Raw genomic sequence first — 7202 nt, forward strand, 5'->3', positions numbered from 1 at the left:
TGATTGGCTCTGTAACTGTGTCTTCAAAAGGCCGTTCATTCCATCAATCTGTCAGGCCACCTGCTTCAGAATGGTGGGGAGCATAGGAAAACCAGGCAGTGGATTCCATGGCCATGGGCCCACTGATTGTTGCACATCCTTGGCTGTGGAGTGAGTTCCTTGGTCAGAAGCAATACTGTGTGGACTACCATGGCTGTGTAAGGCATTCCGTCAATCCATAGATGGTAGTTTTGGCAGAAGCTTTATGTACAAGAAAGGCAAATCCATAAGCAGAATAAGTACTCTAATAAGGACAAAGCCTTGCCTTTCCACAAAGGAAGTGGTCCAGTGTAGTCGACCTGCCACCAGGTCACTGGCTGGTCTCTGCAGGAAATGGTACCATATCAGGGCTCAATGTTGGTCTCTGCTGGTGTGGTACCTGCATAACGTGCAGAACCATCAGTAAACCAGGCCCTAGTCTTCTCTTCTCTTGGTCAACCAATCATAGAGCACACCCCATGAGGCTATAGGTGCATGCTTGGGAGCAGGTGGCATTTTAATGGGAATAGAAGCTATAGGCATTTGGGCAACTTCTTCATGTAACTTGCTTGTCCCCTCAGGACCTGCTGGGGCCCAGTCACATATATACCACTTCCATTTGGTAATGGATTGCTGCTGTGCACATCCTACTTTATGACTTGCTGGGTCAGATACCACCCAGCTCATGATGGGCACCTCAGGTCATATGGTAACCTGGCGGCTCACTGTCAAATGTTCAGTTTCTACTGAGGCCCAACAGCAGGCCGAGAGCCGTCTCCTGAAGGGAGGACTGCTGTCTATAGATGATGGTAGAACCTTTCTCCAGAATCCCAAGGGTCTGCTCTGATTTACCCAAAGGGACCTGCCGCTCCCCCAGCATCTCTATCTGCCACGGACACCTCAAATACCATGAGGTCTGCTGGATCATATAGTCCAAGTGGTATGGTGGCCTGCATCGCGACCTGTCCTGTTAAAGAGCCTTCTCCTGGTCAAGGCCCCAGCCAGAGCTAGCAGCTTCCCGCGTCACTTAGTGTATGGGCCTGAGTAACACCCAAAGTGAGGAATGTGCTGTGCTCTAGAATCCCAAGTAGGCTCACTAAGGACTGTGCTGCTTTCTTGGTGATGGTCCAGGTGCAAAACCTTCCCCTTCACCTTAGGAGGAACATCTCTGCCTGCCCCACACCACTGGACTCCTAAGAATTTCCCTGAGGTAGAAGGGCCTTGAATTTTGGTTGGGATTTATTTCCCATCCTGTGATGTATGTGTTACAGGTGGTTGCTGCCTCCTGTTCACTTGGTACAGCCAGCACCCACTCTTCCTTCCCTGACCCCCCAACTTTGTGACTTCATTTTTTTGTTTTGTTTTATTTTTCGAGACAGGGTTTCTCTGTGTAGCTTTGCGCCTTTCCTGGATCTCACTCTGTAGCCCAGGCTGGCCTCGAACTCACAGAGATCTGCCTGGCTCTGCCTCCCGAGTGCTGGGATTAAAGGTGTGCACCACCACCGCCCGGCTGTGACTTCATTTTAAAATGACTCTTAAAAAAATTAAGATAGGGATTCTCTGTGTAACAGCCCTGACTGTCCTGGAACTCCCTCTGTAGACCAGGCTGGCCTTGAACTCAGAGATCTGCCTGCCTCTGCCTCCCAAGTGCCGGGATTAAAAGTGTGCACCACTACCACCACCACCACCACCACCACCACCACCACCACCAGGCTAAAATGACTCTTAAGGATAAAAATGCATGGAAACCACATGTAAACTGTTTGGTTGAAAATTCGTTGATTAGAATGTACAGACAGGGATCCACAAGCCAGCAGCCCTGCTCACAGCTTAAAGAATGGCTCCTCAGAGGAGCTGGCATCTTCGATGCAAAATTCAGGAATCTTTCAACTACTTCTGCTGCTGGCCAGTCAGACTGCAGTGGTTCTCAACCTGTGGGTCACAACCCACACAGCATATCGGCTATGACTTGTGTTTACGTTACATATATTCATTACAACAAAATTATAGTAATGAAGTAGCAATGAAACAATTTAATGTTGTGGGTCGCCACAACAAGAGGAACTGTATTAAAGGGTCGCGACACGAGGAAGGCTGAGAACCAAGAGGAGCAAAGCTGATGGAGGAACTACAGTTCATCGAGATGGCCACTTGATGGCACCAGAGGCCTGGCTCTGGGACCTTGGAGCCCTTTCTGGCCGCCTTGGAGCCTGTCGTGATCCAGACCTGCCCACTCTTGGAAGTCTTATCCTGTTATTCCCAACCACTATTTCTGACGTGTGCACCTTCTGGGCAGGGCACGAGGACCTCAGCCGCTGTTGTCCCAGCAGTGGGATAATGACTCACATCTGCTCTTACCGCACTGAGAAGAGCCAGACACCATGGATGCCAGCCTCCAGACCAAAAGGAAGGTGCCTCCATGGGTGTCTGCTATGATGATGCAATGAGGCAGGTGCCTCGAAGCACGCCATACAAACCCAAGGTGGTCCTCAACATGCTTCAAGTAGCAAAGGTGAAACATTTCACAAGTTCCTTATGCCTAGCTCCCAGGCTCACCGTGGAAAGTTTCTGGAACATCTGGAGGCTGATGGGATTCATGGTGAACTAGTGAGTAGAGCCTGTTGCCACCTTCTGGGAGTCAATTCCACCCCCTCACATTTGTGTACACCCTCCTCACCCCCGTGGCATTTGAGTCTCTGACCTCTGACAAAGCAAAGTGTAAGGTTCTTTCCTACACAGGTTCCACCTCTAGCCTGGAGCCTCTGCTTTCCTTTCCCAGTGGCCCAGGCCTGTCCCACCCTCGGGCCCTGCCAGTGGTCTTCCTCCAGAGTCCCAACCTCTGAGAACTTCGAGTACTAACCGCACACGGACTCCAGGGGAGGAGGTGCTATCTAATGGAAGGGAAAGAGTCTAGGGAGGAGGTCGGAAGGCCCCAGAGTTTCAGGAGCATATGCTATGTGCTATGACGTCATTACTTTTCCCAAGTGACTGTGAGGCAAGGATAAGATAGTCACCAGGCGGTGGTGGTGCATGCCTTTAATCACAGCACTTGGGAGGCAGAGGCAGGCAGATTTCTGTGAGTTCGAGGCCAGCCTGGTCTACAGAGAGAGTTCCAGAAAAGGCACAAAGCTACACAGAGAACCCCTGTCTCGGAAAAAACAACAACAAAAAAGAATAAGATAGTCTGGGTTTAATTTCATGGAAACTGATGCAGAGACAGTGGACCAGGTTCATCAGAGTGATGCTCAGCATCCCAAGGTTGTGGGCATGAGGAAGCCCAGAGCACTGACAAATAGGGATCGAAGGGCAGAACACGGAGCCAGGATGCTGGCTGTCTATCCTACAGTTGGAGACAGCAGGGAGCAATATGACTCTATGGTGTGAGCTGTATGCATACTCAAGCCTGGGTAAATTATGGTCTGTGTGAGTGAGTGTGTGTGTGTGTATGAATACACATGCATCTTAGTTTGCACATCCATCTTAGTTCCTCCTGGAGGCGCTGCTGTAATGGATTCTTGGAGTAAGATGTGGTCATCTAGGAACCACTGAGTTCATCCTGTGGGAGAAAGGGTTGGACATCCAGAGACAGAAGAACCCAAACACAAACGGAGCAGCAGTGGTGGCTGCCAAGGAAGTGAAGTAACAGGCAAAGCAGCAAGAACCTGCAAGCAGCAGTCCCAGGGAACGGGAAGCAGCCTGTGGTCAGGGAAAGCGAAGGTGACCAGGGGGAGCACGAGGTGAGAGCCAAGGCCAAGGCAGAGGCCACAGAACCTGGGAAAGGAGAGGCAACTCCCACAGAGAAAGGAGAACAAAATGGACAGTTTGCTAGAGAAGACAAACCATGGGGGGTGGGGGTGAGGGCCCCCCCTTCCTGGACTCCCTCCCCTTCTCCCTCATTGGTCCCAGTTGGGGTATCCTCTCTTGGGTGGACTCTTTCCCTCTGCGCCCCCATGGGCTTTTCTTCCGGCAGTTTGTAGTCATTTGTAACTCATTTAAGGTTCTGGAGTGGGACCCCCCACCCCCACCCTCACCCCCAGGAGCAAGAAACAGCCTGTCTTACAGGGTCTTTCCTGCCCCTGCTTTCTGGTAGCTTTAAATTCCCCAGACCTCCTTTGCCTCCTGCCAGCATGCCGCCTCAAGCGCTTTTCAGCAAGAATTGTGGCAGGAACAAACCACATTCACACCGAACAAGGGACGTAAACAGTGGGGGCTTTTATTCTGGGAGAAGCCTGCAGAGATGGGATCTCTGGGAGCCTCAGAGCCTGCCATCCATTTACAGGGCAAAGGGGTGGGGGGGGATGGTGATGGTGTCTTTTTTTGGCTTGCACTGGTTACTAGGGGGTAACCAGTGAGGCAAGAATGGCAGACGATCAATAAACATCTCAGGGGAGAAGGTGAATAAGACCAAAATACATTGTCTGAAATCTCAAAGAACTAATAAAATACTATTTTGAAATAGATTTGCCTCTCTCTCCTTTCTCTCCTCTCTCTCTCTCTCTCTCTCTCTCTCTCTCTCTCTCTCTCTCTCTCTCTCTGTGTGTGTGTTTTTGGAGACAGGGTTTCTCTGTGTAGCTCTGGCTGCCCTGTCTAGACCAGGCTGGCCTCAAACTCAAAGATCCACTTGCCTCTGCCTCCAGAGTGCTAGGATTAAAGGTGTCCCCCCCCCCCCCCCCGTGGCTGACAGATTCACATCTCTTCTGGTCATTGTCCCCTCTACAGGGGTGGGAGCAGGAATCAGGCAAGCAAGTTACTTTAGTTTTGGAATACTAATTATGGTGGTTAGAGGAAACTAATTGTCACTATTTGCACAAAATAGGGGGAGGTTTTAAAAAAAATGGTTTGGTTGGTCTTGGCTAACAACCACCATGGTTGATAGGCAGCTGGCTCCAAAGCAAGAGAAGCAGACCCATGTAATGGGTTTTCTACTCCCCGCTAAGTTTCTCCACCAACGCAGTAAGGCAGAACAAGCCAAAATTGAAAAAGCATGACAACAGGTTTATTTGAGCAGAGTAACTCCCAGGTGAGTTCTCCAGTCCCAGAGATGGAGGCTGGAAGAAGCCTCACCCCCGCCCTCTACCCCAAACCTAAGCAGGGAGACTTTATAGGTTGTAGATGAGGAGTGATGACGTGTGTACCACGAGCTGGGTTTGTGCCCACTTATGGTCAGAAGCTGAGCACTTAGGCGGGGATTTGGGCTGCTGGTCACGACAGAGGAAGAAGCTGCAGTCATCACCAGGAATGCAGAAGTGGGCTTTTTGGTGCCTTTTCTTTGTTCGGAGACTCTGTGAGCAGGGTTTGGAGAGAGAGACAGGAATGAGGCTTTCTGAATTGTCCAGGGGTGAGCTGGAGGTTCCAACCGAACACCCGGGACTGGGAGTAAGAATTCAGAACAGGTGTAAGAAATGCCCTTTGAGAGGTGCACAAAACAGTGTCCTCAATCGATTAAGCGGGGACTGGGACAATCAAAACTTGATGGCTAAAAGACCTCAGTAAATGGGCTGAACCACAGCACGACAATTCCGATGAGACAGAATGAGTCAGAGGCCTGAGCTGAAGACTTCTGAAATGCAGCTCACAGCAGGGCTGAGGACAGAGCAGAAATGTCTTTCTTACTCCAGAAGGACATGCCCAAAGAACACAGAGCTGACATTGATGGTGCCCCAATGCCCTGAGCCAGGATTGATGCATGAACGGAGATTTTGTACTGCACAGATATGTTAACATTTAAAATCTGCGGACAAAATAATTCTAAATATTTCCAGACCAAAAAATTGAAGCAATTATCTTCAAGATCTGAAGGAAAATAATTTCAAACTCAACTTCTAAATGAAGCCAAATATAAAAGGGAAAATAAAAGTCCATGAGCGTGCTGGAGAGATGGCTCAGCTTTTGTGTTTGTTGTTTCTCTGAGACGGTTTCTCTGTGTGACCTTGGCTGTCCTGGAACTCATTTTGTAGACCAGGTTGGCCTTGAATTCACAGAGATCTGCCTGCCTTTGTCTCCTGAGAACTTGGATTAAAAGTGTACACCACCCCTGCCCAGGGAGATAGCTCAGCTTTTAAAAGCATGAATTGCTCTTTCCAGAAGACCTGGGTTCAATTCTCAGCACCCATGTCAGATGGCTTATAACCTCCTGTCACTCTAGGTCCAGGGATAGCTTAGTCCTCTGCCCTCTGTGAGCACCTGTGCATGAATGAACACACACACACACACACACACACACACACACACACACACCCCAAAAATAAATCTTTAAAAAACATTAGACAATTGAAATGTATGATGTCAGAACTTTATCAGTTCCTTTTTTTCATTTGTAAAATATTATGTGTTTTGCCTGCATGTATGTCTGTCCACTCACAGAGACAGAAGAGGGCATTGGATTCCTTGGGACTGGAGTTGCATGTGGTTGTAAGCTGCATTATGGGTGCTAAGAATTGAATCCAGGTCCTCTGGAAGAGCAGCCAATGAGTGCTCTCAACCACTGAGCCATCCCTTCAGCTCCTGATAAAGCTCCTTTTGACAGAGCTACCAAGTGATGCATTCTAGCAAGGAGAGGAAAAAGCTACAAGATAGCCCCCACCCTCACCTTCTTAAGTTCAGCCATCATAGATAAGGCAAGGTATATATGGGTTATCCTGGCCCCATATCTCCATCCTAGGGACCCCAACTTACTACTTGGCACAGACTCTGAGTGGCCATACTGTGTGTTGAACCCCAAATGCCAGAGACTCACATGTGAGAAGACCAGATGTATCCAATGGGCCTGAATGGTCCACCATGGTACTCCCTGTGGTGCCTGGCTTCAGTTCTGGCCCAGAGTTCCTTCCCCATGGACCCTTGGGAGACAACATTTTGACTTTTGAGGCTGAAGACCAGGTACCTGAAGGAGGAGACCTTGCCATACAGCCACCATTCTGTGGGTTTTGTGATGTCACAGGCTCCTTCCCCTGTAATTACAGTTTGAATTTAACTTTTTTGTTTGTTTGGTTTTGTTTTGTTTTTCGAGACAGGGTTTCTCTCTGTAGTTTTGCGCCTTTCCTGGAACTCGCTTTGTAGACCAGGCTGGCCTCGAACTCACAGAGATCCGCCTGCCTCTGCCTCCCGAGTGCTGGGATTAAAGGTGTGTGCCACCACCGCCCGGTGTAATTACAGTTTGATACCCCAAATCTGTCCACTTGTAC

At 49.4% G+C, this 7202-nt stretch overlaps 1 long non-coding RNA gene across 1 annotated transcript; it reads right to left on the reverse strand.

The window, feature by feature from the left end:
- Nucleotides 1–4992: 4992 nt before the first annotated feature.
- Nucleotides 4993–6957, reverse strand: LOC121831637 (uncharacterized). The gene is made up of 2 exons (XR_006075150.2): nucleotides 6755–6957; nucleotides 4993–5300 (listed from the first exon to the last, which is right to left on the reverse strand). It is a non-coding gene; the product is annotated as an uncharacterized LOC121831637 (long non-coding RNA).
- Nucleotides 6958–7202: the final 245 nt, after the last annotated feature.

This window comes from Peromyscus maniculatus, chromosome 8, assembly GCF_049852395.1.
Source record: "Peromyscus maniculatus bairdii isolate BWxNUB_F1_BW_parent chromosome 8, HU_Pman_BW_mat_3.1, whole genome shotgun sequence".
Taxonomy (NCBI): domain Eukaryota; kingdom Metazoa; phylum Chordata; class Mammalia; order Rodentia; family Cricetidae; genus Peromyscus; species Peromyscus maniculatus.